General features: G+C 38.8%; 1 protein-coding gene across 2 annotated transcripts in view; it reads right to left on the bottom strand.

Annotated features, from left to right (window-relative positions):
- GPR141 (G protein-coupled receptor 141) overlaps window positions 1-21,848 on the bottom strand; it is a 67,509-nt gene extending 45,661 nt beyond the window's left edge. For both annotated transcript variants that reach the window (XM_061414121.1, XM_061414122.1), the window contains exon 1: window positions 21,707-21,848. The gene's annotated coding sequence lies outside the window, so the exon portion shown is untranslated. The remainder of the gene's footprint in view (window positions 1-21,706) is intronic.
- Between the last annotated feature and the right edge of the window lie 5,281 nt (window positions 21,849-27,129).

The following is a 27,129-nucleotide window of genomic DNA, read 5'->3' on the forward strand; positions in this document are numbered from 1 at the left end:
ATATTTCGCTGGCAGTATCTAGCCGAATACAGTGTCTTTACTAGGTGTCTTGTTTTTAAAAATAATGTCCCCATCTGCTCACACATTGCAACCAAAGGCAACTATTCTTTGCTATCTTTCAGGTATCAAGTTTATGGGGTTTTTTTTTAATAGTTTTGATTCATAACCAGATACATTATCCAGAGATGCAGAGAAAGGTTGTGTGAAAAAAAATGTGAGTGGTAACTGGCTATTTGACAATATTAAAGAATTATTTGGGGGCAAAATGATAGTATTAGGGTTATGTTTTTGTTTTTTCTTTTTAAAAAGAGTCCTTATCTTTTACAGATACATACCAAAATATTTATGGATAAGATGATTTTACTTTGGGAATTTTCTGGGGTTTTCTTCAAAATGATCCAGTTTCAGGGGAGGTGGAATAAACCAAACCAGAGCAGCTGTGAGTTGCATCACCATACCTGAACATAGCTAGGCAATGATTAATATATGGGATCTACTGTGCGGTATGATTTAAATTTTCCATAATGACAGTTTTAATTAGTAATCTGAAAAGAAAAAATAAAGACAGAAAACATTTTCTTTAAAGAAGACAAACGATGGTGAAAGATAGGTATATTCTCCCATTTTCTCTGATGAGGGGTGAATACAATAAAATCCAAGGCCTCCAAAGGAAACATTGCCAGCAGGGCTCCCTCCAGATCACCAAGTACTCTCAGCTTCTCTCTAGCAGTGCATCCTCACTTTGTCCTCTGAAAAGAGAGCTTTGTGAATACAATCTGTGCTATGAAAAAAAAATGCCTCTTAGTGCAAGCCTGCTGAGCACATAACAGCCATTCAGTGACTGTTCACTTGATAAAAAACACTCCTGGTGGAGGGAGGGGAGGCCAGCTCACAGACACACTGGAGTCCCTGCCACTGTGCTCCCCTGATCTTGCACTCAATATCCACGCCCATGCCCAGTTGGGGGTGACGTGATTGTCTGAACTTCACCAGGAAGTTCAGGAAACATCTAGTTCAAGACTGCCCTTCACAGATACTTTTATCTGTGTTTTTAGTAAGCTGTATTGGTATTTGAAAATCATTGCCATCAGTGAAAACCAACACAGCAATAAGATCTTCTTCATCCAGTGAAGTGAAATATTGTGACATTCTCAGTGCTGGCACAGATAAGGTAACACTGCTCATTAGAGTTGAAATGGAGATCACATTTCTAGAAATCCATTTGGCAGTGTATGGCAAGTTCGCAGTCATGCTCTTTGAGGCCGTAAACCCTCTGCTAGGAATTACTAAGAGCAATACCATCAATGTGTTCAAAATGTACACACTAGATGCAAAGAGACTTGCGAACAATAAGTTAATTCTGCTACCTACCTCTGACCTACTGTGGCACTAAAATAATGCTTATAAAGAAATATTAAATGAAATAGAAAATTCCTGTGATAAATGACTGTTTATACACTATGATCTCTACTGTATTATCTGAATAAATGTATTTATTGAAAGTGATTTTATCAAATATTTGAGCAGTTGCTTTGGGAAGGTGGATCATGAATACTTTTTATTTCCCTTTCTGCAGACTTTTTCAATGTTTGCCAAATTTTCTTCAGTAATAAAAATATAAGTTTCATTATTACAAAAGTATTTTTTTTTTTGCCATGGAAGTGCTGCTTTTTTTTTTTAATTTTATTTTATTTTTAAACTTTACAATATTGTATTAGTTTTGCCAAGTATTTTAAAACCATTAGTTCTTCTAGTAATTCCTCCATCATGTAAAATTGCCCTGTATTTCTTTATTTTCCTTTCTCATTTCAATTTTCTTAAAAATAAACTTTTTTAATGTATTGAGGTATTTACAATGAGTTAATTTCTGCTATATAGAAAAGTGATTCATTTTATATATGCATGTATATATCTATATACACATATACGTACATTCTTTTTCACGTTCTTTTCCATTATGGTTGATCACAAGATATTGACTACAGTTCCCTGTGCCGTATGGTAAGACCTTCTAGTTTTCCCTGTATTTCTTAGCTGCCTGATGATAGTGACTTTGGTGACAGACACAAACAACAGCTTAAGATATACTCAGAATAGCGCCTATGGCTTCTACATCTATATATAGCTTTCTTTGGCTTAGTTAAAAGCACAATAACAGCTCTATCTCAAGGTCATTTTGAAGATAAAGAAGACACAATGTATAATACAGTCTTTATAAGCAGCCTTCAAGTTCTCGGTTTCCTTTGTACACATGATATAAAATGTTGACAAGACGTGGGTAAGACACCATACCTGAACATACAGTGTAATCCATGAAAACTGCCATTATTATTACTACTTTTTTGAATGAGTACTTTAAGCAAGGCATTTGGACTTTGACATCTTGTTTCTGTACACACCCTCTTGTATAATGAAGCCAAAGATTATACAAAGAAAGGATCCTGTCTATCTGGGGTCAGGCCCTGCACCTGTCCTCCTGGTCTCCATCACTGGTTTCCTGAAGTCATCTGCCTTTTCCCAAGAGGGACTCATGCCTCTCCTGCAACACTGAGTTCTGCTCAGACACGACATCATTTACTCATTTTTGCAAGTCTTAGCAGGGCACTTTTAGCTTTCACTACTCCCTGGGAATGACACCCTCCTTTGTCACCACCCTGTTAGAACTCCCATTAAGCTGTGGAAGAAGAAATGTGTCTCTTAGCACAAAAATGGCAAGCCACTCCAGTGTTCTTGCCTGGAGAATCACAGAATCCCAGCCCTCGTGGGCTGCTGTTTCTAGGGTCGCACAGTTGGACACGACTGAAGCGACTTAGCAGCAGCAGCAGCACAAAAATAAATTTAGAAAGAACAGCAACTCTGTGTATAATTGGAACACAGACTGCATTTGGCCAGCTTTTTTGCCAAGTAATTTGTTAGGAGACAACTGGACAAAAATTGCGGAAAGGAATAAAAGACTAAATCAGAGCTCTAAATTAGCCCCTTACCTAGGTTCAGCCATTTTTCCTCATCATGCTTCAATATGGCCACTATAAAATTGCAGTCTTAAATCTACTGGGCTTCTGTGATGGTTTAAACGAGCTAACTTCTAGATCCAAAGCATCTCAGAGGTCTCATATTATCTAAGAGGTCATACACTTTCCAAAGTGTATATTTTCAACTTAAGAAATTTCTTTCATATCCACAAAGATACTTTCAGCTTCATAAAATTCACATTTTTTTTGAGATAGTCTGTGATGTTGTTAGATAAAAATAATAGCTGTGCTGCTGCTGCTGCTGCTAAGTCAGTTCAGTTGTGTCCAATTCTGTGCGACCCCATAGACGGCAGCCCACCAGGCTCCCCCGTCCCTGGGATTCTCCAGGCAAGAACACTGGAGTGGGTTGCCATTTCCTTCTCCAATGCATAAAAGTGAAAAGTGAAAGCGAAGTCGCTCAGTGGTGCCCGACCCTCAGCGACCCCATGGACTGCAGCCTTCCAGGCTCCTCCGTCCATGGGATTTTCCAGGCAAGAGTACTGGAGTGGGGTGCCATTGCCTTCTCCGAAATAATAGCTGTAAAGTTCTTTATTATATTGAACAGAAGTCTACCTTCCTCTAACAACCCCACCATAGTCATAGTTCTTTTTGGGGGATCTTTACAACATAAATGTTTTTCCTATTTTCTTTGAGGTGTCACTTTTACTTTGTTTAAGAACAAAAAGGGGAGAAGAGGGAAAACAGTAATTTTCATAAGACACAGAAAGGAAGTTAGCACTGAAAAAAGTATTTTTCCTTTTAAAATTATATTTTTAATCAACTGAATATTCCTGTCATCTGCCTTTTCTCTCAACTTCTGTATGCTGTCATCTTTTCTTATTCAGACAAGTAACTAAGTTTTCCAGCATAATGTGGGATTATAAGCTTTGACACTGAAGTCTTGGCTTTATTATTCACTAGCTCGGCCATCATGGGCAACTTAATTAATATCCCCATACCTCATTTTCCTTATCTGTCAGTTGGAGGATTATAATATTACGTATTTCACAAAGCTATTGCTCTAAATGTTTTACTTGCATGTGGATAGTCTACATAAAACACATCATAAGATTTGGAATAGATACCGCCCCCATAAATGTTCATCATTGATAGAGGTGGTATGGTTTCCAGCACCTCCTCATATGGCTAGATGATTTGGGCATTCTAGTTTGCCAGTGTCCTTCTTAAATTATAGTGGCAGAACTGGTAGCAGAAACATAATCAGGAAAACTCAGAACACACTGGGATGCTCACCACTTGATCAGGATGTTCAGTTCAGTTCAGTCGTTCAGTCATGTCCGACTCTGTGACCCCATGAATCGCAGCACACCAGGCCTCCCTGTCCATCACCAACTCCTGGAGTTTACCCAAACTCATGTCCATCCAGCTGGTGATGCCATGCAACCATCTCATCCTCTGTTGTCCCCTTCTCCTCCTGCTTTCAATCTTTTCCAGCATCAGGGTCTTTTCAAATGAGTCAGTTCTTCGCATCAGGTGGCCAAAGTATTGGAGTTTCAGCTTCAGCATCAGTCCTTCCAATGAGTAGTCAGGACTTATTTCCTTTAGGATGGACTGGTTGGATCTCCTTGCTGTCCAAGGGACTCTTAAGAGTCTTCTCCAACACCACAATTCACAAACATCAATTCTTCAAAGTTCAGCTTTCTTTATAGTGCAACTCTCATATCCATACATGACTACTGGAAAAACCATAGCTTTGACTAGATGGACTTTTGTTGGCAAAGTAACGTCTCTGCTTTTTAATATTCTCTCTAAGTTGGTCATAAATTTTCTTCCAAGGAGTAAGCATCTTTTAGGATGTTAGCCACTTGAAATTGAGCAAGTTATTCAATATGTTTAAAACCTACAGATTCTTCATGTATAAAATGGGAATAATAAGATTATTCTCTTTGTAAAGCTTTTGTGAACATTTTAGTAATAGTGATATACAAGGTACTGCTGCTGCTGCTGCTAAGTCGCTTCAGTCATGTCCGACTCTGTGCGACCCCATCGAAGGCAGCCCACCAGGCTTCCCCATCCCTGGGATTCTCCAGGCAAGAACACTGGAGTGGGTTGCCATTTCCTTCTCCAATGCATGAAAGTGAAAAGTGAAAGTGAAATCGCTCAGTCGTGTCCGACTCTAGCGACCCCATGGACTGCAGCCTACCAGGCTCCTCCATCCATGGGATTTTCTAGGCAAAAGTACTGGAGTGAGGTGCCATTGCCTAAGTAGGTACGAATCATGGTTCTAAGCACATCTTGACACACTGTGTACATTCAATATTGTTATGACAGGAGATGGTCTAGGAGGTACTAGCTGTGTAACTCTAGCATGATACTTTCCCGGTAGGCACAGAGTCTGAGCTGAGCCCACCTCTGATAAACCCCATACAGACCTGACCACATCTCTGGCTGGCTCCACTATCAGACAGTTTAACAGGAAGGAGGCAAAGAGAAGACGAGAAGAAGGTTGAGGAAGTGTAGGGGAGAAAGAGGAAGAGGTCATAGCAGTGATAGAGAACTAGGGAACACACCAAGCGGGTGGTTACTCTCAGAAAGAGGGAACAGGAGAGGAACCACCAAGAGAAGGGCTTTTTAAAAATTTTCTTAACCCATGCCAGACCGGGTTTCCCTGATAGCTCGGTTGGTAAAGAATTTGCCTGCAATGCAGGAGACCCTGGTTCGATTCCTGGGCCAGGAAGATCCGCTGGAGAAGGGATAGGCTACCCTCTCCAGTATTCTTGGGCTTCCCTTGTGGCTAAGCTGGTAAAGAATCCGCCTGCAATATGGGAGACCTGGGTCCAATCCCTGAGTTGGGAAGATTCCCTGGAGAAGGAAAAGGCTACCCACTCCAGTATTCTGGCCTGGAGAATTCCATGGACTGTACAGTCCATGAGGTTGCAAAGAGCTGGACATGACTGAGCTATATGGCCTATAAGATTTATGTTAAAAAAAAAAAAAAAGAAGAAAGAAAGAAAATAGCCTTACAATATTCATACTGTAACTTGCTTATTAAGAAGCAATGGCATGAAGAACAAAGATGCATTTTCCTTTTATTAACAGTTGCATTTTCATGGACTCCATCTTTAAACCTCTCCATTTGAATACCAGATTCAGCTGTCTCTGCAAAGTATAGCTTTTGATTCATGTGACTAAGATTCTTCTTATAGATTCTTTTCATGATTCATTTGTGAATTCTTTAGCACTGTTGGAAAAGTTAAAGGCACTGTAGGGTGGTAGAAGCGGAGAAGGCAATGGCACCCCACTCCAGTACTCTTGCCTGGAAAATCCCATGGACAGAGGGGCCTGGTGGGCTGCAGTCCATGGGGTCGAGAAGAGTCGGACACTACTGAGCAACTTCACTTTCCCTTTTCACTTTCATGCATTGGAGAAGGAAATGGCAACCCACTCCAGTGTTCTTGCCTGGAGAATCCCAGGGACGGGAGAGCCTGGTGGGCTGCCATCTATGGGGTTGCACAGAGTCAGACACGACTGAAGCGACTTAACAGCAGCAGCAGGGTGGTAGAAGATATTTCCACTTCCTCTTAGTACTTACAGAAATCTAAAGGATTGACAAAATTTCTCTCCACTGGGAGAGTTTAACCTCAAAATGCTTTCATGGATCTTTTACAAGCATTTTGATACTGACAGGCCCAAGTCCCTTTGAGTTCTGAATTTTGGAGGTTCACCCATCCCAAACCAGTGATTCTCAATCTGTTGACAGAGTTGCACCATTTTCCCCCTTCTCTGCATCCCCTGGGGTCTCTGACCAAAGAATTTAGTGTTAGATGCCACCAGTAGTAAGTATCCCCATGGCAATCTGAAGGTGAAATTGAAGAGACGCCATGACTCTTCCTGTGTCAACAACATCCAGCCTGAGGACTTAGACAAGAGCAGATAAACCCTGCTAATGAAGGGTCTCAGTCTTCCTCTGAATAACCCTTCTTGGAGCATACATAGCTGTAGTTTTCAGTGGTGCTTTTTTGAGATTCCTGTACCTCCTGATTTCCAGAAAAAAATCAGCAACTGCTTCTAATCTTTATTCTTATGGCCCTTCCAATGGTGTTGCAGCCTCTCATCCTCTACATTAAGTTCCTCCCTGTTTGGAACACCTAGAGTGTTGTTGTTATTTCCATGATACTCTGGTTGATGCATCAATGCTGGCTGCATGGTAGAATTGCCTGGAAGTTTTTGGGAAACACTAATGCATGGCTTTCACTTCTGGGAAGGGGCCTAGGTATCCATATTTTTTCAATGCTCTTCAGATATTTCCAATAGGCATCCAAGAATGAAAACTACTGTCTCAAATTGAATTCCCAACCTCAGGGTTTCGTTTCTTTTCTATCAGACTTTCATTTTTTTGTCATTTTAAATTAGGTTTAACAAGTCAGGAAGCTCACTTTATCCCCCTTCAGTGTTTTCCCAGCAAACTGAAGAGAGGCCAGTACAAGCAGTTTTCAAACTGGACTAGGGTTTCTGGATATCTGGCTAAAAACCACATGGCAGACACAAATGCCAATGCAAATACAAATATATAAACAAATAAAATCTTTAACATAAGTGATTTTTAAATATTGATCATGCAGTTTGCAAAATAACTGAAAATCTATTTTGAAAATGAAACATGTATCAATAGAAGCAGAATCTCAAGACATATTCAACAAAGAAAATAAAAATTGGTGAGCTCTAAAATAGATAAAACTTTCTCAGAACGCAGCTCAGAAAGGAAAATAATAAGAGCAAGCCCATTGTATACTTTTCTTAGCACAAAAGAGAAGTGACATGGAGGTTAAATTTGTTCCAAAAGAAACGATAGAGAGCAAAGTAAAGGCAATTTTCTCAGAGATAATGGCTGAGAATTTTCTAGATTTGATGAAAAACATTGACTGTCAGGTTCAGTAAGGTCAAAAAATCTTAAGCACGGTGAATAAGAAGAAACCCATACCTAGACACAGCCTAGTGAAACTGCAGAATACTCAAAAAAAAGAGATGCTGATCTTTAAGGCAGCCAGTTAGAAAGGATGGATCACCTAAAAAGAAAAGGCTTTACAGAGATAGGTGGGTTTTTAAAAGCAGCAGTGGAGGCAAGAATATGATATGATATTACCTTGAACAGTGAGTGAAAGTAACCATCAACCTACAAAGCATACACAGCAAACTTGTCTTTCAAGAATGCGGACAAGAAAAAGACCTTTCGTACAAAAGAAAATTGAAAGAGAATAACACCAATATATTCTTTCTAAAGGAACATGTATATATATTTAAGAAAGAAACAAAGTTATACAAGAAGAAAAGTCTAAGTTACAAAGGAAAAGAATGTTAATCAAAGGAACTAAGTATATGGCAAGTCTAATCAGATTCTGTATAAAATAACAATATTAAAGATGTCTATTGGATAAAAATACAAGACAATACTAAAATATTGGGTAATAATATCATGGAAGTTTTACATATAAAAATACAAGTTGGGAGGGGGCTCTCTGTCAATGTGTTCTAAGATCTGTGTATTACTTAGGATGATAGTAAGACATTGTTTAACTTCCAGGGTTTTTAAACTACATGGAAGTTCATAATTCTTTAACAGCACTAGAATAATAAAAATAGAATGCTTATCTTCCAAACTAGTAATGGGGGAAAATGAAGTGAAGAAAAAGCAAATTCAGTTAGTCCAAAAGAAAAGAACATAGGAGAGAAGGAAAGAAAAGAGGAAGGAAGGAAGGGGGAAAAAAGGAAACCTACAACAAGGCGTACAAATAGATGCAAAAAATTTAAAGGTAGGACTAGATGCACATTTCATTCATTTAAGTGGACCAAAGTTCACAGTCAAAAAAGATTCTCAGATTTATGTTTAAAAGTCCATTCGAATTCATTATTTAGATACATCTTAAATAAAAGGGCCTGGAAAACTTAAAAGAAAAAAAATGAAAATGCTATACCTGGCAAACTCTAAAGAAATAAAAAGTAAGAAAGGAAGGGATGGAAGAAAGAAGTTAATGTAGCCATTATCATTATAAAACAGGCCGTAAGTCATGTATAATAAATGCTGTATGAAATAGGTACAGTCTATTAGGGAGTAGCACCTAATTCTTTTCAGAAAAATTGGGGAAGAAGAGAAAGAAGTTCAAGGAAGAAAAGGAAATAACATTTGGCCAATGCTTGTTGAACAACTGCTTATTCCTGGCCCTCACGCATGTGGTTTATTTGCACTCTCTCCTTGCAATCCTTATGATAACTCTCCACAATGTGAATTATTACTTCCAGGCTAAGTATTAATAGATTGCCTAAGGGCTCTTTTGTGGCTGAACAGGAAATTGAATCAAATTCTGTCAAATCAGAAAACTCTCTATGTGAAAACTGAACCTTAAGGATTTGTGTGTAGAGTTGACAGATAAAATACAGAGTACTCAGATTTAAAATCCAGATAAGTAACAGATAATTATTTTTGTATATGTATCCCATGCAATATATGGGACATACCTATACTAAAAAAAAAATTATTGACATTTATCTGAAATTCAGATAACAGGGAGTCCCGAACTTTATTTTCTAAATTTGGCAACTCTAGGTGGGGATAAACTAAAAGAGAGTTGAGATGACAGGGCTTATCAGGGAAAATATTAATACATTCTCTTTCTGCCATACTCCATTTTGAGCACTTAGAGGACTTATTTTTAACTTACCTAATTAGAAGTGAATTGTGAGATTTATTGTCCCTAATTTTCAAATGGAACTCTTAGAAATATATATACTATAAGAATGTCCCATCACAATGATATAGTTTCAAGCATCATTGGGGTCCATATTTGCTTCAGTCTGTTTTATTTGTACTGTAAACGGAGGGTACAAATCCTGGTTGAACTGGAAGGATGAAGCACCCAGGCGAGGTTATTCATAGATTTCCTGGGGCAGATGCATTTTAAATTAAGCTTTATGGGAGGAAAGAACATAGGTTGGACCTCTCTTTAAAAAACAATACTGCCTATTAGGCAATATCATAGAAATATGTAGGATCTGGGTTAACAATATAAATGAATATATGAACTATATGACTGTTTCAATTTACCTGAAAAATATCATTGTGTGATATGCAATTTTAAGTATGATATTATAAAAAATATATGTGTCAGTTACCCATACACAACTGCATTTTCTGCACATTTGAAGAATGGGAGATTCTAATAAAAAAATCTCTTTCCACCAGAGCAGTAGCATCACATATGCTTGGGGAGACTGAGTAGAACATCTCTTGTGACGTGCCTCACCCCATCTTTCCACCCAAAATTGAAGACAATCTGATATGCTGATGGTAGGTGATCATTGTTTTTAACTCAGACACTATGTTATGCCTTGCCAAAAGAGGAATCTATAAAAAGGGAACTGGAGGTTGAGTGGATGTGCAATCTTCTTCCGATGCTATGATGTTACTGAATGTCAGTTTCCACATTCACCCTAACCCAAATTTTCAGAGTTAAACGTGCATCTGTTCACGTGTGGTCTATGTCTGTTTCCTGTCACAATGACAGTTGAGTAGTCATGAAAGGGACCAAATTAGCCTACAAAATTCAAAATATTTGCTATCATCTTTTTGCAACAACAAAAAATGCTGCCAGTCTCTAATTATAGATAAAAGGATCTTTTCTGTTGGAAGTAAAGTTGAAGGCAATCCATTTAGAGTGATGGGCAGGAATTTATTCATGAAATCCAATGATGTCCAAAGCACAGCTCAACAAGGCAGCAACACATCAGACTAGAAGTTTCTGTAGTTAGAATTCAGCTAGCTCTGGCTTCATATCCCACCTTATGTAGATAATATACATGTGAGACTGTTGAGAGGGTTAAAGCTAAGCCTGATGCTGAAAGTACCCGCCAAATGTTTGATCTCTTCATTTAAATAAATATTTAAGGAAATATCAACTTCCCCCCTACATTCTGTTTCATCTCAGAAGAAAGTACCTGAGTACAGTCGCTCTGATAAAATGAGACAAAACAAGGTCCCTGTGTAATTTTGTCTAAGCACAGGCAAACACAAGGTCATGGGACTAGCCATAAAATGACAAACACCCACTTTCCTGGTTAAAAATTAATGGCTTCCTTTTCCTTGCCGAGCATAAAATCGTTTCTGCTTTCTGACAGCATCCAGTATAGAGTGAACCCCACACCTCCATAGACCCTCCCCTCCCTGCAGTGAATCATAAACTCAAGTTGTCCAACTACAGGTATCCTTATGGTCTTTGGCTGAAAGTCGTTGACAGATGGGACAGTGAGATGGGAATAATGTCAGATTGTTTTATTTGTATTTTAAAAACTATAAACTGTACAGTGGTGGTTATAGGGAAGAAAAGTAATAATTATTGAATAATACTATGTCAGGCATTTTAAGTGCTTTTTTTTTTTTCATAATTCTCATTTGAGTTAGATATTGTGATCTACCTTTTACTGACACAGAAGCTGAGGACTGTTGAAGGTGACTAGGTCTGTTCACTCTGTGTGTGCTCAGTTGTGTCTGACTCTTTGCAACCCCCTGGATCATAGCCCGCCAGTCTCCTCTGTCCATGGGATTTCCCAGGCAAGAATACTGGAGTGGGTGGCCATTTCCTTCTCCAGGGGATCTTCCCCGCCCAGGAATCAAACTACATTGGCAGGAGGATTCCTTACCACTGAGTCACCTGAGTCTGGGGCATGGCAGATGTGTGTGTCACTTAGAAGTGTATAATGGCAGAGAGAATCACTGTCTTTTCTAAGGAAAGCCAGTGTAGTGAGGATTAAAGCCTCTGTCTTCCTCTGTGTTAGCCTCTCTTGTATGTATTACACCATGTTGGGCATGGGGCCAAGATGCATAGGTTGTCTTTCTGAACATCTTAGAACCTTCTCTATTCCTCTTTCCCTTAGACTTAAACCCCTTGGAGCAGCTGTTAGTTATGTCTCTGCTATTAGCACTTAAAATACGAGATTAGGAATATGAGATAAGAAAGAAGCAACTGCCTAACCACAAGTCTTCATAGTCACCCAGGGAGATCAGTCAAACCATTGACGTTCAGAGTCTTATAATGACTTATGACCTTTGCATTTTTTCACATGGATGAATTGTGTCTTTCCAGCTATATTGTTGCTTCCTGGAAAGCAGAGAACATAAACAAATCTTTGAATATTTCTTTTTGTCTTTCTCTACACAACAGGATAAAGAGTGAAGTAGATATAATAATTCTTATATTTTTGTTACATTTTTTCCTGAAAACTCAAGAGAAACTAAAGAAATTTACATCATAGTTTCTTCATGGGAAGAGATCTGAAACAGACCAACAATATTCCTCCTGGTAGAGATGTTTATAGGGTATTGTATTGTATTGTTTGGTCACTAAGCAGTGTCCGACTCTTTTGCAATCCCATGGACTATAGTCCGCCAGGCTCCTCTGTCCATGGGATTCTCCAGGCAAGAATACTGGAGTGGATAGACATTTCCTTCTCCAGGGGATCCTCCCAACCCATGGATCAAATCCACATCTCCCACATCTGCTGCATTGGCAGGTGAATTCTTTACCACTTAGCCACCTGGGAAGCCCGTTTATAGGGTAGATTATGTTTAAAGGAGCATAGACAGAAAGAGATTGAGAGAAGGGGAGAAAGGAAAGAGGTAATTGATGAATGTGGCAGTTTTTCCTTAATTCTTGAATTTATGTTCAAATCCCAACTAAAGTTTCTCTAAATTAAGTCCTTGCATAGAATAACCTGTATTAGATATGGTCATTAATTTGCAAAGAGATTACAGTATAGGGAAAGATAAGACCTGCACTAAAATAATCTTATGTAGTCCATGATGAATTAATCATGAGTACCACTGTACCTGCTGTGAAATAATAAGAAATAAACACGTTACTCTGCCACTGGTTCACAGAGCTCCTAAAACCATTGCCATTTGGTGGCATTAAAGGCATGAATCCCAATATTCCAAAGAAAGTAATGTGCCATGTGCATTTTGGGGAAAATGAGATGTCCTAATCGTTGATGCTGAGGAAACAAACAGGAGAATAGTGGGATATAACTCATGAAAAGTGTAGAGCCAGACCACCTTCCTTGCCTCCTGAGAAATATGTATGCAAATCAAGAAGCAACAGTTAGAACTGGACATGGAACAACGGACTTGTTGCAACTTGGGAAAGGAGTACATCAAGACTGTATATTGCCACCCTGTTTATTTAACTTATACATAGTGTACATCATGTGAACTGTTGGGCTTGATGAAGCACAAGCCAGAATCAAGATTACCAGAAGAAATATCAATCAATAACCTCAGATATGCAGATGACACCATCCTTATGGCACAAAGTGAAGAGGAACTAAAGAGCCTCTTGATGAAAGTGAAAGAGGAAAGTGAAAAAGCTGGCTTAAAACTCAACATTCAAAAAACAAAGATCATGGCATCTGGTCCCATGACTTCATGGAAAGTAGATGGGGAAACAATGGAAACAGTGAGAGACTTTATTTTCTTGGGCTCCAAAATCACTACTGATGGTGACTGCAGCCATGAAATAAAAAGATGCTTGCTCCTTGGAAGAAAAGCTATGACAAGCCTAGACATCATATTAACAATCAGAGACATCACTTTGCCAACAAAGGTCTGTTTAGTCAAAGCTATGGTTTGTCCATTAGTCATGTATCGATGTGAGAGTTGGACCAAAAAGGAAGCTGAGTGCCAAAGAATTGATTCATTTGAACTCTGGTGTTGGAGAAGACTCTTGAGAGTCCCTTGGACAATAAGAAGATCAAACCAGTTATTCCTAAAAGAAATCAGTTCTCAATATTCATTGAAAGGTCAGATGCTGAAGCTGAAGCTCCAATAATTTGGCCACCTGATTCGAAGAACTGACTCCCTGGAAAAGACCCTGATGCTGAGAAAGATTGAAGGCAGGAGGAGAAGGGGATCACAGAGGATGAGATGGTTGGGTGGCATCACCAACTGGATGGACATGAGTTTGAGCAAGCTCTGGGAGTTAGTGATGGACAGGGAGACCTGGCATGCTGCAGTCCATGGGGTCGCAGAGTCAGACACGACTGAGCGACTGAACTGACTGATAGAGTCAGGTGTTCTCTAGTCCCCAGTATCTCTAGACAAGAGAAAGCTGGAAGCCAGAATAGACAGCCAGTTTATTTTTTCATTTAATTTTAAGAATACAAGCCAGAATTTGCTTTTTACACAAAAGAATAGATATTATGGTTCCATTTATGTGAATAACTTTGAATAGTCAAATTCAAAGAAACATAAAATAAAATGGTGGTTACCAAGGGCCAGAGCAGGGAGGAATGGGAAGTTACTGTTTAAAAGGCACAGAGTTTCTGCTTGGGATGATGAAAAAGATCTGGAGAATGTTAGTTGCAATGACTGTACTTAATGCCAGTGAACTGTACATATAAAAATGGTGAAAATGGTAATTTTTCTGTTATGTATACTTTACCAAAATTGAAAGAAAAATTAGGAAAATAGTTTTTAGGGAAGACTGTGGTTTAATCAAGAAAGCAAAATTTTGGTGAGTCTTTTAGCTGTACAAATGGAAGGTAAGTGCTGCTGTGAGTCCTGAACATGCTTCACACCTAGACGGACCACATTTCTGTTCAATGGGACTTGCTCTTCAGAGATAATTATGACATGAACTGATTTTTGACATCCTCTAACTGGGGATTGGGGCATAGGCTTGGATCACTGTGATATTGAATCGTTTGCCTTGGAAAAGAACAGAGATCATTCTGTCGTTTTTGAGATTGCATCCAAGTACTGCCTTTTGGACTCTTTTGTTGACCATGATGGCTACTCCATTTCTTCTGAGGGATTCCTGCCCACAGTAGTAGATATAATGATCATCTGAGTTAAATTCACCCATTCCGGTCCATTTTAGTTTGCTGATTCCTAGAATGTTGACATTCACTCTTGCCATCTCCTGTTTGATCACTTCCAATTTGCCTCGATTCATGGACCTAACATTCCAGGTTCCTATGCAATATTGCTCTTTACAGCATCGGACCTTGCTTCTATCACCAGTCACACCCACAACTGGGTATTGTTTTTGCTTTGGCTCCATCCCTTCATTCTTTCCGGAGTTATTTCTCCACTGATCTCCTGTAGCATATTGGGCACCTACCGACCTGGGGAGTTCCTCTTTCAGTATCCTATCATTTTGCCTTTTCATACTGTTCATGGGGTTCTCAAGGCAAGAATACTGAAGTGGTTTGCCATTCCCTTCTCCAGTGGAGCACCCGTCCGTCTTGGGTGGCCCCACACAGCATGGCTTAGTTTCATTGAGTTAGACAAGGCTGTGGTCCATGTGATCAGATTGGCTAGTTTTCTGTGACTGTGGTTTCAGTGTGTCTGCCCTCTGATGCCCTCTCAAAACACCTACCATCGTACTTGGGTTTCTCTTACCTTGGACGTGGGGTATCTCTTCACGGCTGCTCCACTAAAGCGAAGCTGCTGCTCCTTACCTTGGACTAGGTCGCCCCTCCTGACCTTGAACATGGAGTAGCTCCTCTCGGCCCTCCTGCATCGCGCAGCCACCACTCCTTGGACGTGGGGATTCAATATCACAGTGATCTAAGCCTATGCCCAAACCAGTAACGCTGAAGTTGAACGGGTCTGTGAAGACCTACAAGACCTTTTAGAACTAACACCCAAAAAAGATGTCCTTTTCATTATAGGGGACTGGAATGCAAAAGGAGGAAGTCAAGAAACACCTGGATTAATGGCAAATTTGGCCTTGGAATACGGAATGAAGCAGCTCAAAGGCTAATAGAGTTTTGCCAAGACAACACACTAGTCATAGCATACACCCTCTTCCAACAACACAAGAGAAGACTCTACACATGGACATCATCAGATGGTTAACACTGAAATCAGATTGATTATATTCTTTGCAGTCAAAGATGGAGAAGCTCTATACAGTCAGCAAAAACAAGACCCAGAGCTGACTGTGGCTCAGATCATGAGCTCCTTACTGCCAAATTCAGACTTAAATTGAAGAAAGTAGGGAAAACCACTAGACCATTCAGGTATGACATAAATCAAATCCCTTACGATTATACACTGGAAGTGAGAAATAGATTTAAGGGACTAGATCTGATAGACAGAGTACCTGATGAACTATGGAATGAGGTTGGTGATATTGTACAGGAGACAGGGATCAAGACCATCCCCATGGAAAAGAAATGCAAAAAAGCAAAATGGCTGTCTGAGGAGGCCTTACAAATAGCTGTGAAAAGAAGGGAAGCAAAAAGTAAAGGAGAAAAGGAAAGGTATAAGCATCTGAATGCAGAGTTCCAAAGAATAGCAAGGAGAGATAAGAAAACCTTCCTCAGCGATCAATGCAAAGACATAAAGGAAAACAACAGAATGGGAAAGACTAGAGATCTCTTCAAGAAAATTAGAGATACCAAGGGAACATTTCATGCAAAGATGGGCTCGATAAAGGACAGAAATGGTATGGACCTAACAGAAGCGGAAGATATTAAGAAGAGATGGCAAGAATACACAGAAGAACTGTACAAAAAGATCTTCATGTCCCAGATAATCATGATGGTGTGATCACTCACCTAGAGCCAGACATCCTGGAATGTGAAGTCAAGTGGGCCTTAGAAAGCATCACTACGAAGAAAGCTAGTGGAGGTGATGGAATTCCAGTGGAGCTATTTCAAATCCTGAAAGATGATGCTCTGAAAGTGCTGCACTCAATATGCCAGCAAATTTGGACAACTCAGCAGTGGCCACAGGACTGGAAGAGGTCAGTTTTCATTCCAATCCCAAAGAAAGGCAATGCCAAAGAATGCTCAAACTACCGCACAATTGCACTCATCTCACATGCTAGTAAAGTAATGCTCAAAATTCATCAAGCCAGGCTTCAGCAATATGTGAACTGTGAACTTCCTGATTTTCAAGCTGGTTTTAGAAAAGGCAGAGGAACCAGAGATCAAATTGCCAACATCCACTGGATCATTGAAAAAGCAACAGACTTCCAGAAAAACATCTATTTCTGCTTTATTGACCATGCCAAAGCCTTTGACTGTGTGGATCACAATAAACTGTGGAAAATTCTGAAAGAGATGGGAATACCTTGAGAAATTTGTATGCAGATCAGGAAGCAACAGTTAGAACTGGACATGGAACAACAGACTGGTTCCAAATAGGAAAAGGAGTATGTCAAGGCTGTATATTGTCACCCTGCTTATTTAACTTATATGCAGAGTACATCATGAGAAATGCTGGGTTGAAAGAAGCACAACTGGAGTCAAGATTGCCGGGAGAAATATCAATAACCTCAGATATGCAGATGACACCACCCTTATGGCAGAAAGTGAAGAGGAACTAAAGAGCCTCTTGATGAAAGTGAAAGAGGAGAGTGAAAAAGTTGGCTTAAAGCTCAACATTCAGAAAACTAAGATCATGTCATCTGGTCCCATCACTTCATGGGAAATAGATGGGGAAACAGTGGAAACAGTGTCAGACTTTATTTTGGGGGGCTCCAAAATCACTGCAGATGGTGATTGCAGCCATGAAATTAAAATACCCTTACTCCTTGGAAGGAAAATTATGATCAACCTAGATAGCATATCAAAAAGCAGAGATATTATTTTGCCAACAAAGGTCCGTCTCGTCAAGGCTATGGTTTTTCCAGTGGTCATGTATGGATGTGAGAGTTGGACTGTGAAGAAAGCTGAGCAGCGAAGAATTGATGCTTTTGAACTGTGGTGTTGGAGAAGACTCTTGAGAGTCCCTTGGACTGCAAGGAGATGCAATCAATCCATCCTAAAGGAGACCAGTCCTGGGTGTTCATTTGAAGGACTGATACTGAGGCTGAAACTCCAGTACTTTGGCCACCTTATGTGGAGAGTTGACTCATTAGAAAAGACCCTGATGCTGGGAGGGATTCGGGGCAGGAGGAGAAGGGGATGACAAAGGATGAGATGGCTGGATGGCATCACCGACTGGATGGACATGAGTTTGAGTGATCTCCGGGAGTTGGTGCTGGACAGGGAGGACTGGCATGCTGCGATTCATGGGGTCGCAAATAGTCGGACACGAATGAGCGACTGAACTGAACTGAACTGGTAATTAACGCAGGAAGGAAGAGACTTGAATTTGTGAATGTAAGGATAAGGAAGAAAGAAGACCTCTGCCTGGGATTATAAGTAGACTCCAGCAGCGTGGCCTCAAACAAGGACTAATGAGAATGGCTGTTGGGAAGAAGGTGCTCCCTAGGTTGGGAATTGTTCATTTCTGTCTAAAACATTGTAATTTCTTAAGCTGTTATCAAGCCTTCAATATAGTTTACGGGCCAGCAAACTATAGCCCATGGGCCAGCCATGTTCGTAAAGTTTTTATCTGATCACAGCAATGCTCATTTATTTATATATCTTCTCTGACTGTTTTTACACTACTCCTGGAGAATGAAGTAGTTACAACAGAGATTGGATGGCCCACAATACCTAAAACACTGATTATCTGGTCCCAGCAAGAGTTTGTCCCAACAAAGGGTGTCATGGATTCAAGTTAGTTGTGTGGGAGAGGGAATCGGAAGGGCCTTGTCTACCTGTTGGAATAAAGCAGACCAGACAAGTGGGAAGATGACCCACAGACAGACCTGAGGCAGTAAGAGTGAGGGACACCCTCTGTCTCGGATTTGTATGTAAACCAGGTCTCAGAAATCCTCAACAGGAGATTGAGCTTCCTGTCATCATTTAAGTGAGGCCTTGTACCAATAACAGAAATGAGTTATATATTTAAGATTTCATGCATGACGGTTTTGGTTTTTGGACTCTCTCTGGGACTAATCTTAACCCCTAAGCAGATCCAGGGATATGACTCCAGCACAACCTCTATGTAATTGAACAAATTATTATTGTTGTTCTGTTGCTAAGTCATATCCAACTTTTTGCAACCCCATGGACTGGGGATGCCAGGCTTCCTTGTCCTTCACTATCTCCCGGGGTTTGCTCAAACTCAACTCCATTGAGTCAGTGATGCTATCTAACCATGGTACCCTTAAATACACAGATACTGCACAGGTCCAGTATGTAAACACACCACAAAGTAAACTGCAAGTTGCTGTTTCTGAGGTGGAGGGATAGTGTAGGGAGGGGAGGAGTGGGATGCACTCTGAATAAGGATATTTCAGGCATAGTACCAGATTATACAAAGCTGTGTAGGTTTTTCAGTAAGCATTTCTTACATTGGTTTTCAATCTTAGAATTCAAATTTCCCTAAAGGAATGAATGAACTGTAAACCAGCTATTGTAGATTGAATTGCTCTTTCAGAAAATGAAATTATTCATAGAGAGAGAAGAGAGGTATGTTTAGATCTCAAGCCATTTCCCACTCCAGGTAGTTGTGGGGACTCCCCAGCCAACGGAGCTCAGATTTTGGTGTCATCAGTTAACCAGGCACTGAAGGCCAGACTGAACTTCTGTGTCAGGGAGCAGAGTGCAATCCTAAACTCTGTTAGGCCTGATTTTTGAATTGCCCAGGAAAACCTTCCATTTATGTGTAACGCTCCAGCCAGTACAGTCTCCTGCCTGATGCCAAGAATGCCACTATTCATTAACAAAACTTCATTCTCCAGTCCCCCGACCCCAGAGGCTAGGTTACTGGGAAAACCTGTAATGTGTCAATTAAATTCAACCAACTTCACTGTTTTTAAAAAATGACATAATGTCCAGGAACTGCAATCTTTAGTTGACCAAGTATTTTGAAATCCCAGTTACATCCAAATTTGAAAGAAAAGGCAATCTTTGGATTTAGCAACTACTGTTTTTAGAGCATTTGAGGCCCTAAGCCTTCAGTATCTACATAATCTCAGTGGTGGTGTCTTTAACTTTCCATTCGTTCATTCTTTCATTCATTTATATACTCATTCCAGAGATGCTGAATACTCAGTATGTCACACACACCATTCCAGAATGTGTGCTCAGTTGCTCAGTGGTTCCGACTCCTGTCAGGTGACTCCATGGACTGTAGCCCACCAAGCTTCTCTGTTCATGGGACTTCCCGGGTAAGAATGCTGGAGTATTTTGCCGTTTACTACTCCTGGGTATCTTCTTCACCCTGCGCTCGAACCTGCATCTTTTGTGCTTCCTGCATTGGCAGGTGGATTCTTTACCACTGTGCCACCTGGGAAGTTCCATTCCAGAATACAAGATTTAAAAAAAAAAAAAAATCATCCTAAAAGAATGATTTCCTGCTCTTAAGGAAGTCTGTGGAAGTTTGTTTCCCATTAAAAAAGTACATACTTACAAACACTCAGATTTTTGTATACAATATTAGGGGATTGGTGAATTACCTTAAGTATCATTCATGAACTCCTTTGCGGTCACATGAGTGAGTCTATATCTTCCATTTTATAACTGTTAAAAATGATTCCCAAGAATCAGAACTGGAAAATTATGGCCTTGAGGCCAGATCTGGTACATTTCTCCTTCTTTATAGCCTGAGGTAAGAATGGCTTTTACATTTTCAAAGAATTATATTTTAAACAGTTATGTAAGAGTCTGTACATTATCTTCAATTTTACCTATTGACTTGCAGAACCTAAATTATTCACTTTCTAGTCCCTATAGAAAAAAATTTGCCAATCCTTGCCCCCGAATGGTTAGAAAATATCTTTCAAATCACTCAGCCAGTTACTATAAGATAGAGGACTAGGATTCATACCACTTGACTTCTCATCCATTGGTCTCTCATTACTCCTATTGATCAATTAAAATATTGACTAACTTATTGATTGAATTAAACCTGATAAAAAGAAAAAAAGAAATTGTATATTTGGAGTATTTAATAAACAATTTCTTAGATAAATAATTGGACATTTTGCAGGAAGTTGAAATCCAGAGAACTTAGTGACCTACCCAAAATCCTTACAAATTAGTTAAAGAAGCAAGACTAAGCTGTCAAACTCAGATTGTGTGTTACTGGTTTTTTTGTTTTTTGTTTTTTTTACTTTGAATACTTTCTATTCCACATGTTTGAAATGTAATACTTTTTGTAAACGGAAATAATGATATGGAAGGAATTTACTTAAAGCAAAATACTTGAACAGATGCTATTGTTAACTACTAATTAAGTGATTTTTAAGGTTATTTTCAGATGCTCCTGTAATATAGTACTATAAACATGAAATACAAAGAATTATGATAGCTATTATTATAAAATCACATGTGCTATTTTGAATATATTCTTTTAGAAATTTCAAAGCACCTAATTACTACTGATTTCTTCTATCAGTAGGGTTGCCAGAATGGTTTCAAAGTATATATGACAATATTACCAATGATAGAGTTTAGAGATTTTCATAATAAAAATACTAAAACTTCTTCAAAGATAAACATTTGAATAGTATGTGAAAACAATACCAGATTCCCTAAAGACTTCTTAAATGATGTTTTTAGCCAGAATTCTTTTTTTTTCTGACACATTCTGAGAACATTTTTGTTCATATTTAAGCCCTAATAAAAATTGGGTGTCACACTCAACATCATGTGTACTACACGAGAACAGATCAGTTCTTTCTAAAATGAGGAGTTGTGGTCAGTGTAAATAAACTTGTTTTTTTTACAGTAAGACTGTGTGGAGATTCTGAATTAGAACAGCGTTGGCAAGTCCAGCGTGCTCTCTTTATGCGTAACTTCCATATACATACCCCCCAGCTCAAATCTTTTGCACTTACCTGAATAAGACAGATTTCTCAGGGAAATGTGCAGAGATGGGCCACCTGACAGACTTCCAAATAGAATTCTTTTCTAATAGCAAGGCTGCTTGGGCATTTCCCTGGTCTGCGAGCACTCACACAGCCTAGACAGTTCACCAAACGAAAGGAAGCTAGTGTTTTAAGTTCTTCAGAGAATCACCAGCAACCACAAAACCTCAAGATCATTTCAGACACATTAGTATTGAAAAACCAAGCTCTTAAAGATGAACTCCAAGTTGCAAAATTACAGGAAGACCAACTGCCAAATATTTTTTAAGGTTTTAGGACTACTATGAGAATCCATTTTTAAAAAGTATTCAAACTGAATTTTGTAGAGAATGGGAAGTGGGGGGAAACAGTGATATCAAAACTGAAAAGAGAAGATGAACTCTGTGCTGTGAGATTGCTACTCTTATAATGTATTTCAGTGATTAGTTCTGTCATTGTATATAATATTGACTACAATATGACACTAACTTCAGCTCAGTTAATTAGAGTTAAGAAAGAGGATATTAGAATGATAGTCTATTAAAGTGCCAGAGGAGGGAAGTGTGTCTGTTCACAGCCTCATTTTTTAGACCCATAAGAAACCATACATATTGCAAATATTGAAAGTATATAAGTTCCTCAAACTGCTCTCACTTGCCTGTCATTTTACGCCACACTACGTGTGTGTGCATTCTCAGTTGTGTTCAACTCCTTGCGATGTCATGGACTGTAGCCTGCCAGGTTCCTCTCTTCATGGAATTATCCAGGCAAGAATACTGGAGTGGGTTGCTATTTCCTTCTCCAGGGGATCTTCCCAAACCAGGTATCAAACCTGTAAATTAACATTTTATAAATACTATATCTTGTAAATCATGTAATAATATATAGATATCTGTGAATTTAAAATGCTAATTTATTAAATATCAATATTTTAAACACGACTCTAGTTTTTAAACTTTAATTTGACATTTCTTTAAAAAAATTATGGGAGCATCAAACTTGTACCATCCCTGAGTTCTCTCTACTTTAAAGGCCCTAGGTAGAATTATGAGTTTGGTTATTTCATATAATCTCTGGTGTCCTTTGCAGTGTTGGAACACTAATATTCTAGGCAAACATTTTTCAGTTCTTATTGTTCACATTTCTCATTTCAAACATAATGTTACAAATACACCTGATTTTGTTTTTTTCAATTGCAAGGGAAATATTTTACATCTGGAAAATCTTCAACTTCAGCAGGTATGCACCATTTGTGTCACAGGAATAAAAATGTTATATGCTTCAAAATAACTCATCCTAGAAGAATTTCAATTTTCAGTAATGGTAGAGAAGACTGTTTTAGATAAACTCACCCTCTGAGAACAACCTAAAAAAATGGATTAGAATATAAGTTTATTGGTTTCAACACTTCAGAAAGCTGGCCAGGCAGTGAGAACCTGAAGAAACCAAATCCCCAGGAGAAGAGAAATACAATGTGAACCTAATTTTCTATTCTTTTTTTTTTACTCAAAGTGCTCCTGTTTGTAACTGGCTACTCAGAAGCAGAAAAATCAAGCAGGAAGGGGTAGCTAGGAAACTCAGAAGTGAAGGATATTTGGATTAGGGAGCAAAATTAGAGCCTAGAAATTACCAAGGAGGTGGTATCTTTATAGTCACCCTAAGGTTTCAAGTGGAACCCCTGCAGGGCTATATCTCAGGAGAAGGCATTAACTAGAAATATTGTGCCATCACAAGATTGAAGTCCAATTTAAATCAACTAAATTAGTTGTTATTGTTTAGTTGCTAAGTCGTGTCAGACTCTTTTGTGACCCCATGGACTATAGTCCATCAGACTCCTCTATCCATGGGATTTCCCAGGCAAGAATACCGGAGTAGGTTGCCATTTCCTTCTCCCAAGGTACTAAATCAGTAGGCACAGTAATTAGATAATCTAGTTTAGCACCACTATAACAACCTACATCTACATCCAGATCAACAAGTTTGCTCTCAAATTTTTTATGCACAATGTCCAAATTTCAATAAATACTAATAGGCACGTCAGAAGATAAGATTAAATAACCAAAATCATGAAAATAAATAGAAAACAGAAACAGATGTGCAAGGAGATACAGGATTGAGGGACTTTAAAATAACTGTGATTAATAGAAGAAATTAGGTAAAATATAGAGGATTTTATATTTTATACTGGAATCTATCTCTTAAAACCAAATGGAAAATTTGAAATTAAAAGATAAGACAGCTAAAATTAAGTACCCAACTGGTAGGGACTAAGAGAAAATTAGACCCAGAAGATGAGAATTAGAATAGTTCAATAGAAAACATCAGGTTGAAGAACAGAGAAGCAGAAAAAAGACACAGGAAAAGGTCTTTTCATGTATACCTGTGGCAGATTCATTTTGATATATGGCAAAACCAATACAATATTGTAAAGCTTAAATTAAAAAAAAAAAAAAAAGGCAAACAGAAATGTTCTAACATACCCATAATTGGTGTCCTAAGAAAGAGAGGAAAGAATTGGGCAGAAACAATGTTAAAGAGGCAATAAATTTAAATATTAAATAATTTTAAAAAGACATAGACTCCAGAAGCATTATGTACTTCAAGCACGGCAGAAATGAAGAAAATTTACACCTAGTTGTATCTAGAAAAATTGCTAACAACCGAAACCAAAATCAAACAATCTTAAAATCAGTTTGAAGGGAAAAATTATTTTTAAAAGTGCAACAATAAAAGTAAAAGTAAACTTCCCTACAATGAAACCCAAAAGAAAGGAAAGAACACCTTCAAAACTATGAAAGAAAACAACTACCAATTTAAAACTCCTTATTCGATGAATACATTAATTATCTTGAAGGCAATATATAACATTTCCAGATAAATCAAAACTGACATAATTTAAAACCTGCAGACAGTTATAACCTGCTAAGGCAATGAGCAGGAGTTATTCAGGAAGAGCAAAAGTGTATCCAAGGTGGAAGTCAGTAGTGCGTGTCGAAAGGAAGAAGCAAAACAAGGAGTAAATATGGGTAAACCTAAATTTTGAAGATATATGGTAACAATAATTATAATGCTTTGTGAGCTTCAAAATATAGAGAAAACAAAGTATGTGCTCAGTTGCTCAGTCGTGTCTGACTCTTCACAACCCCATGGACTGTACCCTGCCAGGCTCCTCAGTCCATGGAATTTCCCAGGCAAGAATACTGGAGTGGGTTGCCATCTTCTACCCAGGGGATCTTCCCGACCCAAGATCTTCCAGACCTAGGGATCAAACCCACGTCTCTTGCATGGGCAGGAGAATTCTTTACCACTGAGCCACCTCGGAAGTCTGAGAACCAAAATACGTGACAATATTAGAATAAAACATGAGAAGAAGGTAAATTCAATGAAAGTGTCCTAACACTTCTGCATCTTCTTGGTGGTGGTAAAAGCACTAATTTATTTCAAATTTAAATCTGTTTAGAATACTCATTGTAATCTCTGGGGTAGCCATTAAAATAATAACAATAGAACATACAATTAACAAGATAAAATAGAAGAAAAGAAATGATAAAAAATATTAATCCAAAAAAGTGCTCAAAGCAAAGGAAAAGACATCTAGAATGGGTTGACAAGTACGAAATGAAGGGTAAGAGGATAACTTTAAAACCCTTAATATAATATGTAAATTTCAAGTCCTGAAAGATGATGCTGTGAAAGTGCTGCACTCAATATGCCAACAAATTTGGAAAACTCAGCAGTGACCACAGGACTGGAAAAGGTCAGTTTTCATTCCAATCCCAAAGAAAGGCAATGCCAAAGAATGCTCAAACTACTGGACAATTGCATTCATCTCACACGCTAGTAAAGTAATGCTCAAAATTCTCCAAGCCAGGCTTCAGCAATAAGTGAACCGTGAACTTCCTGATGTTCAAGCTGGTTTTAGAAAAGGCAGAAGAACCAGAGATCAAATTGCCAACATCTGCTGGATCATGGAAAAAGCAAGAGAGTTCCAGAAAAACATCTATTTCTGCTTTATTGACTATGCCAAAGCCTTTGACTGTGTGGATCACAATAAACTGTGGAAAATTCTGAGAGATGGGAATACCAGATCACTTGATCTGCCTCTTGAGAAATTTGTATGCAGGTCAGGAAGCAACAGTTAGAACTGGACATGGAACAACAGACTGGTTCCAAATAGGAAAAGGAGTACATCAAGGTTGTATATTGTCACCCTGCTTATTTAACTTACATGCAGAGTACATCATAAGAAATGCTGGGCTAGAAGAAGCACAAGCTGGAATCAGGATTGCCGGGAGAAATATCAATAACCTCAGATATGCAGATGACACCACCCTTATGGCAGAAAGTGAAGAGGAACTAAAGAGCCTCTTGATGAAGGTGAAAGAGGAGAGTGAAAAAGTTGGCTTAAAACTCAACATTCAGAAAACGAAGATCATGGCATCTGGTCCCACCACTTCATGGGAAATAGATGGGGAAAGAATGGAAACAGTGTCAGACTTTATTTTTGGGGCTCCAAAATCACTGCAGATGGTGACTGCAGCCATGAAATTAAAAGACGCTTACTCCTTAGAAGGAAAGTTATGACCAACCTAGATAGCATATCAAGAAACAGAGACATTATTTTGCCAACAAAGGTCTGTCTAGTCAAGGCTATGGTTTTTCCAGTGGTCATGTATGGATGTGAGAGTTGGACTGTGAAGAAACCTGAGTGCTGAAGAATTAATGCTTTTGAACTGTGGTGTTGAAGAAGACTCTTGAGAGTCCCTTGGACTGTAAGGAGATTCAACCAGTCCATTCTGAAGGAGATAAGCCCTGGAATTTCTTTGGAAGGAATGATGCTAAAGCTGAAACTCCAGTACTTTGGCCACCTCATGCGAAGAGTTGACTCATTGGAAAAACTCTGATGCTGGGAGAGATTGAGGGCAGGAGGAGAAGGGGATGACAGAGGATGAGATGGCTGGATGGCATCACTGACTCGATGGATGTGAGTCTGAGTGAACTCCCGGAGTTGGTGATGGACAGGGAGGCCTGGCGTGCTGCATTTCACGGGGTCGCAAAGAATCGGACACGACTGAGCAACTGAACTGAATTGAACTGAACTGAAATAAGTAAGCAGTCAAAAACAAACATTTTTAGATCAGATGAAAAAACCACATGCAACTCAATGTTGATTAAGAGAGACGCAACTAAAATGCAGCAACACAAAAAAATCTAAAATAAAAGATGAAATATATGTAAAATGAAAAAGTATTTTAAAGAAATTCAGTATAGCTATATATTTATGAGAGAAGTTAGATGATAAGGTAAGACATTATTGGCAATAAACAATAGGAATTTCATTGTAACAATGGCACAGTCTTTCTAAAATATTACAATTCTAAATTTATTGCACTTAATAGTGCGGTTTCGAAATA

Source organism: Bos javanicus, chromosome 4 (assembly GCF_032452875.1).
Source record: "Bos javanicus breed banteng chromosome 4, ARS-OSU_banteng_1.0, whole genome shotgun sequence".
In the NCBI taxonomy this organism is placed as follows: domain Eukaryota; kingdom Metazoa; phylum Chordata; class Mammalia; order Artiodactyla; family Bovidae; genus Bos; species Bos javanicus.